Genomic DNA, 12,500 nt, shown 5'->3' on the forward strand with positions numbered 1-12,500 from the left:
AGTTTCCAGCTCAACAGGATCGCCTTTGTTTCTCCCACAATGCACCACAGTATCTCACTGCTGCACCTCAAACTGGATCCGCCGTCTGTTCAGAGACAAACAAAGAAGTAAGCGTTCACGTCACAGATGGACACCGCGTCAGATTCAACATATCGACATACAACAGTTCGTACGATATCTAACAAGTCCTCGTCTGATGTAACATGACGTTACGTAGGTTAGATCAACGCAAAGAATCACGTTTGGGCATCATCATGTTTCATATGAGACAAAAAAATCATGTTTGTTTCATCCTAAAAACATCAAAATACTAGAAATGTACCAAAATCATAGAAATTTTCTGAAATCATGAAAACATTCAAAAATCCTAAAAAGGTCTCAAAATCCTAGAAACATCCTAAATGAAGTGCCCTAAAATTTCAGAAGCATCCTAAAATATGAGAAATGTCCTACAGTATGTGACCTCCTAAATTCTTAAACATCCTAAAATCCCAGACATGTCCTAAAATCGTAGAAATGTAAAAAAAAAATCATAGAATCATCCTAAATCCCTTAAAATGTCTCAAAATTCTAGAAACATCCTAAATTCCTAGAAACATCCTAAAATCTGAGAAATGTACTTAAATCGTTGAAAGTTACTAAAATCCTAAAAACGTCCTAAAATTCTACAAACGTCCTAAAATTCGAGAGATGTCCTAAAACCCTACATTTCCTTGAATCCCGGACACCTGTATGGGGCCGCTGCGTCTGGCCTCCTGTCACTTTGTGAAAGTGGCCCTTAATCAGAGCTGTAAACATAAAGCTTTACAATCACCATGGCAACAGGAGACGGTTATTTCAGATTGGTGGATGACAGCAGCGTCCCAGATGTAAAAGTCGTTGGCTTCAAAAAAGCCTGTGGGGCCCCGCTGTGTTTGTGCAGCTCTTGTGGAACGCTGCGCTCCGTCGGTGCTCCTTCTGTGCTCCGTCGGTGCTCCTTCTGTGCTCCGTCGGTGCTCCTTCTGTGCTCTGTCTGCGCTCTGTCGGTGCTCCGTCTGTGCTTTGTCTGCGCTCAGTCTGCACTCCGTCGGTGCTCCGTCTGCGCTTTGTCTGCGCTCTGTCGGTGCTCTGTCTGCACTCCATCTGCACTCTCTGCGCTCCGTCTGCGCTCCGTCGGTGCTCTGTCTGCGCTTTGTCTGCGCGCTGTCAGTGCTCTGTCTGCGCGCCGTCTGCGCTCCGTCTGGATGAATAATGGTTAAAGGAGAGCGAGCCGCTGATGCAGCGGGAGGCTGCGTGGACACGCACCGCAGCAGGGATTTCCAGAAATATGGGTTCATTTTCTGCTTCAGAGCGTTGAGCGCTGCAGCAGCGGAAATGTCCGAATTGGATTTGAAACCTCAAACATTTTATGAGTCCACAAAGTCGGTCTCCATTTCACGCTCGGCGGAGGAGCTCAAAGTCTCTGTGCGATCATGACGTCACGGGTTGGAGAGGAACCCACCGAGCGCTCATCAGCATGGAAACCACACACACACACACACACACACACGAACGAACTGGAACGCAGCCAGCGGTGTTTGCGCTGCTGCTCCAAATGTTTCCGTGTCGTAAGCTCTTTTTCTGTGAGCTCCAATAAAACACTGACGCGCTGCAGCCAGAGGTTACACAAGCTGCTTTTTACAGCTGCGTCTGGATCCCGTCTCAACACAGAGCGTAAAAATAACACACTGAGCATGTAAAGCCTGATCTCACACACACACACACACACACACACACACACACACACACACACACACTGGGACATTTCTAGGATTTTAGCATGTTTTAAAGATTTAATATTTCTAGGATTTTTTTTAAAGGATTTTACAATTTCTTTAGGATTTCAGGATGTTTTATGATTTTAGGAACACTGCAGGGTTTTGAGAAGTTTTAAGGATTTAGGATGTTTCCAGGATTTTAAGATGGTTTTAGGATTTTTTTAACATTTCTTGGATTTTAGGACATTTCCAGGATTTTAGGATGGCTTTAGGATTTTGAGATGTCTCTAGGATTTTACGACATATCCGGGAGTTTAGCACATTTCTAGGATGTTGGGGTGTTTTTAGGATTTAAGGATGTCTTCAGTGTTTTGGGACGTTGGTGGGATTTTTTTTGGCTGTTTCCGGATTTCTTCCTCTCCCAGCTTTCAGACACTTGTCCATGTGTACTCGCATGTCGGCGTGACCTGAGATGACGTACGGTGAAGACGTTTCTGTATCCTCACTTCATCTTGCTGAGAGTCATCAGAAGTGGTCCAGTAGCTTTTACAGTGATGCATAATGTAAATGAGGCAGCTTTTTGAGCCCCCCCCCCGCATACAGCTTAATTTAAACATGCTTCCCAGCGCCGTCAGAAAAGGCTGCGATGCATTATGTAGAGGAAGTGAATGTTTTGGGACATCGTGCTCCGGCGGTTTGACTTTTATGTGCGTATACCACGCTCCTGAACCGTGCTGTGGAGGGTTTACAGCAGAGTGCAGACGGGCTCGTGGGATTAGAGCAGATAGATGTGTTGGACGACGGCAGCTGAAGCCTTCTCTGGGAGCGATGGAGAGGACTTTACAGTGTGTCCTCCTGTCCCCCGACATCCCGAGGAACCTCAGCTGATCCCTGCAGGACAGCTGTCAAACACGGCTGCGGGGCCGTCACCTCGGTGATTTTACATTAATCCAGATTTTCTCTTTAAGTTTCCTCTTAAGTAGCTTCAAAACACCTTAGGACTTCATGTCAGTGAAACCAGCCCGACCGAACTGTCCACGTCCTCAACAAACATCCCATCAAAAGACTGACCTCCCGAAGACAGAGACAATTAACTCTGAGGTGTCCAAGAAGAGACACTATAGGTGTCCATAGAGACACCCATGAACTGGCAGGTGTCCATAGAGACATCAACAAACTGTCAGGTGTCCATAGAGACATTAACAAACTCCCAGGTGTCCATAGAGACATCAACAAACTCCCAGGTGTCCATAGAGACATCAACAAACTCCCAGGTGCCAATGGAGACATTGACAGACACCTAGGTGTCCTCGGAGAGAAAGCAGTAGTGTCCACATAAGTAAATGGACTCAGTGGACGGCCAGATGGACTGCTTGTTGACTTTGTCCCGCCTGCCTGAGTTTTTGGCTGCGAGACGGTCGGCGATGTTGGAATTTTTGGGGGAGAAATCAGGTCTCAGGGCGTCTTTGCAAAATTAAAAACCGTAATCCCGGAAAATCCGAGGAAATATTGATGCTCGGTGTCAGCTATCAGAGGAGACAGAGACCGGTTGTCCCGGAGTTTTTTCGCCGAGGTTCACCTCAGTTCACGGCGTGAACTCGTGTGTCGTCCTGTTAGTGCTGCACCTTCAGGCTGCTGTATAGAAAAGATCTTTCATATTGAAATTCAGCCCGAGGCGAGTCACTCAAAGCCTCTCTTCCCATCACACTCTTTTTCTATCGCTTCTCTTTCTTCCCTTCATCCCTCGGCAGCTCGCTCCGTCTCTTCATCCTCTCTTCATCCTCTCCTCTTCCTCTGTCTCTCCGGTCATTATGTATGTAGGACGACCTGCTGTGTTAAATGTAAATGTCCCTCATGCATAGCAGAGCAGGCCTCCCTCATAAATACAGCCGCTGAAAGACGAATTAAACACCTCCATCCACTTCAAACGCCCGCCAGCGCATGTGTGTGTTTGTGTGTGTGTGTGTGTGTGTGTGTGTGTGTGTGTGTGTGTGTGTGTGTGTGTCCTGGAGTGACCCCGCCGAGGCTGCAGCCGCCGAGGGAGGGGCTCGCCGGCTTTAATGGTCACATCTGTTCAGGTCACACAGGTATGCCTCAACACAGGTGTCAATCCAAACACAAACACAAACACACACACACACACACACACACACACACACACACACACACACACACACACACACAGGTGTCCATGAGGACTCAAACACCCACAAATGTAACGAATTTCCAACAAACGTAATACAAAATCTCCTGCAAATGTCCAGAGAAGGCGTCTGTGCTACGTCCAGAATAGACATCGTATAGATATTTTCAGGACACAGATGTCTTTTCTGTCACGAGAATGAGAGAGACGAAGGGTCACGGTGACCTTGAACTTTAACCACCAAATCCTAATTAGTTCATCCTTGAATCAAAACAAACGTTTGTGCCAAAATTGAGGAAACTCCCTCGTGGTGTTCTAGAGACGCTGAGTTTACGAAACAGACACTCGGACAACCCAGAATCATAATGGCGGCGACACAGTTGCGAAATGAAGTTTTTGTGACTGTTTCACCGCTATAAAATCCTCCAAAATTGAACGGATGTTTTACATTTTAACTCCTCATTAATATCTCCGCACAAAAGGTAACAAAACATAACCAACCACAAACAAAAGCTGCTGTTCGACGCTGCAGCTTTTTGACGGATAACAAATCCCAAACGGATAAACGAGACATTTAGAGGACGCACAGACGTGTTTCGGTTTGCAGTGCACTGGTCAGCTCCCAGTTTAACCCTTTGAGAACTGGACTGACATCTTTTTTTTTTCTTTTTGTTGTTGGTGCTGCGTTCAGGCACCATTACACACCGCCTCACCCTTTTGAGCAAATTGGTTTGATTTGTTTAAAAATGCTCGGGGGGAGAGACTGAGCAACTTGACAAAAAAATGTCCCACAGATTGCATAAAATAAGTAAAAGATGACAAGAAAATGCCTTCAAAATCATTATGTTATTTAAACAGTGGAAGAAGTGTCTCAGCACTTTTTTGGTCATTTCTTCTATATTTTTCTTCTTTTTGCATCTTATTTTTATTTTATTATGATATATTTTATATATTATTATTATATACTAATATATATATATTTTTTAATGTAGGCATTATTTTGGCCACGTCTTCTCAAGTTGCTCATTGCCTTTTCTCCCCATGTTTTTTGTAAAAGAAATGAAACCAGTTTGCTCAGGTTTCAAAGGGTTAAACAGAGTGTTAATGCAAAGCAGCGACACTGAAGTGAAAAAACTCCTCCAGTTCTCTGAGTAACAGATCAAACTTTGATCCAGGCTCCGAACCAAACCACACGGCAATAAAGTCTGTGAACCAGAAGCTCCACAGCGGCTTCCGAAAGAGCAACCGGCCGCTGGCGGGGAATACGGTGTGTGCGTGTGTGTGTGTGTGTGTGTGTGTGTGTGAGTGTGTGAGTGTGAGTGTGTGTGTGAGTGTGTGTGTGAGTCATTACTCTCTCTGAAAGCTGGTGGAGGAAGGAAACGAAGAATAATCTGCCGTCTGAAGCGTCTGATTTTCCTCTGCAGCGGGTCAGTGCCTGCAGAGCGGAGTCACGTTGGGGTGAGGCGAGCCGCTCTCCTCTGAATCTCAATCAGGATTTTTCTTTTTTGCCGATGACGAGCTGGCGACCTGAGATGACCGCCGTTTTATTTTGCCGCCGACTGATTTTTACGAGCAGGTCGCTGTGAGGACGGCGGCAGCAAACGCCTGCAGAAAAAAGACACAACACACACATTTAATGAGCAATGATGGAGAGACCTGAGAGCAAAAACTGTTATTCTAACGTTTATTTACGGGACAAATAAAGAAAACCGAACATATTATCATTCAGATTCTTTCTTCACTTATTTATTTTATTATTATTACTAATTTTTATTCCTGCTTGTTTCTGTTGTAATGTTACGATGTCTCACACCTCAGGAAGACTAACTTGTCTCCTGGGCGTCAGCTAACGGGGATCCTCATAATAAACAATGAACTGATTTAAGAGGTGAGTTTAATTTTAGGACACATCTTGGCACAACTAAAAAGCGTCAGTGTGTTTCAGTGAGCGGGGTGGACGTGTGGAGTGTGTTTGGTGATGGGGTGAAACAAAGCTAATAAAATATAAATAAAATATAAATAAAAATCAATTAAAAATATACAAAAACAATATTTTAGCAGGTGTATGTGTGAGGAAAGGTTGTGTTAGGGGAGCTACATTTTATTTTGGAACACTGGGGGATAATTGCATTGTAAATATATGGACTGTAAATAAAGCTGGGACAGTTATTAGCTTATTTAATTAGGTGGTAGATAAACTGGGGATGGCTGTGTGTGTGTACACTAGTTGTAAATAAATTTGGGAATTTGCTGACAAAATATATGTGTGTGTGTGTGTGTGTGTGTGTGTGTGTGTGTGTGTGTGTGTGTGTGTGTGCAAAAAAAGGTGAAAAGGGGTATGGATATATAAGTTTGACTTCTACCAACTTCTTTATGGACACTGTACTTTTGTTTTGTTTGTTTGTTTATAATATGTTTTATTTCTTTTTTTTCTAAATAAAGTCATTCATTCATTAAAGCTACTGTTGGGAAAAAGAAAGCAAGATTTTGACAGTAAAATTAAGAAAAGAAATATACACTCTGCCACGGTAAACAGATCAAACGAGAGATTTTAGAATATTTAAATAAAAATAAAACGACTTACATAACAAACGAGTCAATAACTGGACATCTTGAGTCAGCTGATGCGAAGAGCAGTTGTGGGCTCAGAGGGAGCTGAAGTGAGAGGCATCCGGCCAGCTGCAGACACGAACGCCTGCTCAACACCGAGCTCTGCAGGAGCACAAGAGTCCAGTTTACAGGAAATCAAATATCACTCAGTAGTTTGTTTTGCAGATAGATAACTGTGTTTTTGGTGTCTTTGTTTTTAGTATTTCTAGCTAAAGTTGCATTGTGTATAATCATAATGTGCTGTGAAAAGTTTTTGTTTCTGCACACCTGAGAGTGTCTGACCTGATTGAACAAGGTAGCTCCATTTAGTCTGCTAGCACATAGCCTGAAGCTAGTGCTGCATCTATACATGTAAAAAAAACAAAAATTAAAAAAGAATTGCCGAAAACAAATTTAAGGAAAATTAATTCAGCAAACTAAAAATGGCATAAACTTCTGAAGAAAAAAAATACCAAAAAATAAATCAATAAAATATACCCATTTTTCTATAAAATCACCAACAATTTTTAAAGAAAAAAATGAACACAAAATAAAAATAAAATAAAAAAAGTCACCAAACACTTTTAAAGAAAACAATATACACATTATTTTCTTTAAAAATCACCAAAACTTTTAGAGAAAAAAAAGAATTTGCCTAAATTTTTAGTAAAGTTTTCTATTAAAAAATGGCACAAAAATATATACAAAATACAGCCATTTAAAGTTGTCCACTCTTCTCCTAAGCCAAGATATTAAACAAAAGTCACCTCACAGTGCTTAAAAAATTATTATTAATTATTATTTGAAATGCTTCCCCTTTTTGCACACGCAAGTTATATTTAATATTCAGTTTTAATTCATTTGAAAATGCTTGTTTTATAGTGATGAAAAGGAACCAATAAGGAGGTTGTTTCAGAGGATGTATGGTCTTTGGAGTTTGCCTTAAAGTCCTGGAAAAGTCCTGGAAAAGTCCTGAAAGTGTCTTGTTAAAAACGAAGCCTGGAGATGGATGAAAACTCACCTGTTCACAGAGAAGCTCTACCACAGAGGTGATTTCCCCCCCGTGGACTCCTCTCTGATGAAATCCTGGTGATTAAGGCTCGGGGCCGGATGGTAGATGTCGTGCGAGGACGGGTGTGAGGACGCGATCAGCCTCCGCCTCCCTCTTCAATCTACGCCAGTCCCCAGCTGATCTCTGGGTAAATTTACATTCCGGCGCCCCGGCAGCCTCGCCGCAGTCATCTGAATGTAAATGTGGAGCTGATTGCAGAGCGAGGAGAGGCTCCGGTGGGAGGAGGATCACAGGCGCCGTGTCCTCAAGAAGGTCACCAAAAACGGTCCGACACGGAGACCGCCATCGGGTCTGCACAGGAAACACTGACAGAGAAGAAGAAGATATGCTGATTGTCATTTAACCCTTCGAGTCTCTTATCCAGGTAAAAAGAGGCACTCTCAGTTTTATGTCTCAGTAATCTGAGCAGCTTTGGACTTTTGGTCGAAATAAATTGAGACATTTGAAGATGTCAACACAACTTTCTCACATTTTTAAAAGAAAATTTAAAAATACCTAAATGTAAACTGTAATAATAACACTGCAGCATAGTGCAGAACATGATCAACATGAAGTTTTTCTGTAGTTTTCAGTATTTACAGCAGCAACAGGTGATTGAAAAGTTATTAATAATGCATTGCTTGGTTTAATTCATATATATATATATATATATATATATATAAAAACACACACGTGTGTGTATGCATAGTATTTTTTGTTTTTACATGACAATTTTTAATTACTGTCGTATTGTTATTACAAAGTATTGTTTTTATTACTAATTTAGTTAAATTCTTTTTTGTATTTATATATTTTATCTTCAAGTAATTATTCTTTTGTTAGATTTTAAATTAAATTTTTCCCTTTTTCATACATTTTCTTTAACCCCTTCATTTGCACAGTCTGAGGGTTATTTCCAAACCCAAAACCCACAACCAGAAGCCACAGATGACCAGAAGCATCCGGAAACACGGTCGACTGTAAAGCAGCAACCAGCGACGTAAGAAGAAGCAGAAGAAGAGCTCGAAGGCCGGCGTAAGGAGTTTGAATCCATGTGACAGATAAATGTTTCACATTTGAAACAGACACTGGTGAATTATTAGTGTTGTTATATAACACCTGATGTGAACTTATCGTGTTTTCTCCCCTCCGGCAGAACCTTTCCCCCTTTCTTCTCTCTTCTCTCTCCCCCCTTTCTGCTGTCCTCCATCAATGAATCAATGCTTTGCTCTCCGGCTTTAATCCTCCTCCTCCTCCTCCTCCTCCTCCTCCTCCTCCTCCTCCTCCTCCTGGTTTGATGCTTTGGAGGCCGGTTCAGGTGAATTCAGCTTGATTTTCTTTGTTTTCCTGCTGTAAAGTTTCATCTCCTGATCGTATTAAACTCTAGAGGAACTCAACCTAGAAATGCACCAATCTGATTGGTTCGACTTGCGAGCGACCCTGACGCCCACGTTATAAAATCGGAGGAAAACTTCTCCCTCTCTTCTCTCCCTGGATAACCTCCATCCCCCGAGACGGCCCGTGGACTGAGCCTACATTTCTGTAGAGATTACTGCCGAGCCGAGTCAGCTCAGGACGGACGTGTGGAGGGAGAGTCACCTGAAATCACCGGCAACTTCAAATCCACAAAAATCTGCAGCAAAGTTTGTGTTCAACTTACCTGAAGACAAGAAAAGATTTCAGATCTCAGAACAGAAAAGTGACACGTTCTTACTCCAAGTCATCACATGCTGTCTTCTATATCATCAAAATTATTATTACAGTTTGATTTGATGCATTTATTTCTTCAGTTTTTTCCCACAATGAAAACACAGTGACCTCAAAGAGACACACAGTGACCTCTAAGAGACACAAGATGACCTCAAAGAGACACCAGATGACCTCAGAGAGACACACGGTGACGTCAAAGAGACAGAAGGTGACCTCAAAGACACACGGTGACCTCTAAGAGACACCAGATGACCTCAAAGAGACATAAGGTGACCTCAAAGAGACATAAGGTGACCTCAAAAGGACACGAGATGACCTCAGAGAGACACACGGTGACCTCAAAGAGACACACGGTGACCTCAAAGAGAGAGACAGAGAGAGACAAGGCAACACAATGTGTGAAAAAACACACGCTGGCACGGCTGGTTAGGATTAGAGGAAGGAGGTGAGGCGTAGAAAAAAATATCACGTTCAGGCAGGAAGAGAACACCGGACTCCTGCATGAAAGTTTGGGGTTTGTTGGACCTGTGCTCCTTTTTTTAACACAATGCCGTCTAGCTTAGTATCATGTGGATGCAAAAGGTGAAGTTTGGCCTCTGGATCTTACCACACAATCACTGCAGAAGCGGTGTATGTGAGCACCCCCTCCACCGCGCACTGGACCGACAGCGGAGCACCTTCTCCAACAGACTGATTCAGCTTCGCTGTCGAAAGGACAGATACAGGAAATCTTTCCTGCCACAAGCCATCCACCTGTACAATAACTCACCTCCGTCTGCGCTTTAAACTCCGGTCTTAGCTCCATGTCTGCTGTACACTGCTGACTTTATTTTTATTTATATTTCTTCAGATACTGTTCCACACTTTACACATGTATATATGTAGATATGTACAGTCTCTTAGTATTTTTTAGGGTTTTTTTAAGCGTATTCCTTTATATTCTGTTAATAATGTGTGCTCTTTATTCTCTGTTCTTACTGCATGGCGCTGCTACATCCCAATTTCTCAGTTTTGAGATCAATAAAGTATATCTATGTATCTATCTATCTATCTAAGTATATAAATTACCGATTACGGACCTCATTTCACCTCCACAGATCAGAGGTACCTTTACCGCCCTCAAACATCTGCTCGCTCCACCTGACTCGACCTGCTGATGTGTTTCTCCTCCTGTAAAATCTACGACTTCCTGTCGTTCCGCTCTCTCTCCTCTCGGACTGACAGCTCCCGACCTCTCACCTTCACCCCGTCCATCTGTCTTCTGTCCTCCCTGCTCCTGCCATCCCTCCTGTTTCCACCTCCTCATGAACTTTGCACCGACTCTTCTTCGCCTTCTCTCCTTATCTCCTATCCTTTTCTCCTACCTTTTTCCTTCTTTCCTCTCCATTCATGTCTATCCTTGTTCATCCTGCAGCTCGTCCTTTCGTCTTTATTCCTCCATATGAAACTTAAACTGATTTCTCCTTTTTTCCTTCTTCTTGTCATTTATCTCCTGTACTTTTCTCCTATTGTTTCCTACTTTTTTATTCTTCTATTTTTTATCTTTCCTCAATCTTTGTCTTTCCTCTTTATTCTTCCTTATGAACTTTAAATGCATTACTTTGTCTTTCCTCTTGGTTTTTGCTTCTTTATCTCCTATCATGTTCGCCTACCTTTTTCTTCTTTCCTCTCCTTTTTTGTGTCTCTTCCTGCTTCTTTCTTTCCTCTTGTCTTTTCTCCTCCTTTCCTTTCCTTTCTACCTGTCCATATAAAGTTTGGACTGATCTCTCCATTTTTCCTCTTCTTCTTTTCTCTCCATTTTTTGTGTCCTCTGTTCATCTCCCCTCCTCTCCTGTTGCGTCTTCTTTTCCTTGTTTTTGCGTTTTTGCACATTGGTCCAGAGATACGTTATTTCGCTCCACTGTATGTGCTCTCACAGATATGGATGAAATGACCATAAACTCGAAAATTAATCTTGAATCTTCACAATGAACTTTTTTTTTCCGGCAGATCATAGGTGTCTGGTCACCCAGAATGCACTGCAGCCACATAAGAGGCGCAGCTTCAGACCGTAAACCTCCGGCTGAGTGTCTGCACGTTGAGCAGAGGCGGCTGCGAATAATTACGACACAAAGAGAAACCTGCAGTCTGCCGCTTCAAACGAGTTCAAACGCTCTTCCAAGTCGACGCTTTTAGCCGCTGAAGCTCTTTCGACGGTTATTCCCGGCGGACTCGAACGCAGCATTATCTCACTCTTCGGCTCTCTGCTTTGAACCTGCTCACCCTGTCCTCCCCCTGCAGCGTCTCCGTGTCTCCGAGGACCGCTCCGTACATTAGCGTTGATCTACGAGTGTTGATCTCCGAGGTTACAAGTGGATGGTCTCTGCACGCGGCTCCAGGAGCAGGATAAAAAGCGTCTCCCCTGTAAGCTGTCCTACATAAAGTCACTGATGAACTTCACCTGAACTCCTGCCGCCTCTTCACCGCGCCACTTTCATCAAGTGTCCCCCCGTCCGTCCAACATATAACAGCAGACACAGAGACACATCTGCAGCTACTGGACACATCACTGAGCGGCGTCTCTCATAATCTGTAACTCTAAACTGCAATAAATTACTGAAATTAACCCTCTGACGCCTGAAACAACCTCACTTTTCTTGGGCTGCATTCAGACGTCTGCACTGAAACCGTCCAGAGCAGAGAGGGCCGCATTGATTTCTTTGGCGAAAAAGGCAATAACCAACTTGGCGAGAGATGTCCCCGAAGGACAGAAAAAAGTAAAAAAAAAATTTAAAAAAATAAAAAGTGACAGAGGGACAGAACGAGAGAAAATTAGAAATGGAGCAGATAGAGATGCAAGATGTGTGTAAAGAGACACAAGATATCTGCAAAAAGACACAAGATGTCTGCAAAGAGACACAAGTTGACTGAAAGAGACACATGATGTCTGCAAAAAGACACAAGATGTCTGCAAAAAGACACAAGATGTCTGCAAAGAGACACAAGATGACTGCAAAGAGACAAAGTGACCTCAAAGAGACAAAAGCTAACTGCAAAGAGACACAAGATGACCTTGAAGAGACACAAGATGTCTGAAAAGAGACACAAGACGACCTCAAAGTGACACAGGATGACCTCAAAGAGACAAGATATGACCTCAAAAAGACACGGACAACCTCAGAGAGACATGAGATGACCTCAAAGAGACACGAGATGACCTCAAAGAGACACGAGATGACCTCAAAGAGACACGAGATGACCTCAAAGAGACAAGCTTTTGATTCTGTAACAT

At 42.9% G+C, this 12,500-nt stretch overlaps 1 protein-coding gene across 3 annotated transcripts in view; it reads right to left on the minus strand.

Moving 5' to 3' along the window:
- The window catches only part of inhbaa (inhibin subunit beta Aa), a 70,574-nt gene that overhangs the window by 56,914 nt on the left and 1,160 nt on the right, over positions 1-12,500 (minus strand). For 2 of the 3 annotated variants that reach the window (XM_088071726.1, XM_088071725.1), the window contains exons 3-6: positions 7,490-7,845; positions 6,464-6,591; positions 5,231-5,484; positions 1-85 (exon numbers count right to left, since the gene is read on the minus strand). The exon at positions 1-85 is cut by the window's left edge and continues 67 nt beyond it. The gene's annotated coding sequence lies outside the window, so the exon portion shown is untranslated. Of the gene's footprint in view, positions 86-5,230; positions 5,485-6,463; positions 6,592-6,771; positions 6,833-7,489; positions 7,846-12,500 lie in introns of all 3 variants that reach the window. The other variant, XM_088071727.1, reaches the window with a different exon arrangement.

This window comes from Plectropomus leopardus, chromosome 21 (genome assembly GCF_026936395.1).
Source record: "Plectropomus leopardus strain MGB_pleo_1.0 chromosome 21, ASM2693639v1, whole genome shotgun sequence".
In the NCBI taxonomy this organism is placed as follows: Eukaryota; Metazoa; Chordata; class Actinopteri; order Perciformes; family Serranidae; genus Plectropomus; species Plectropomus leopardus.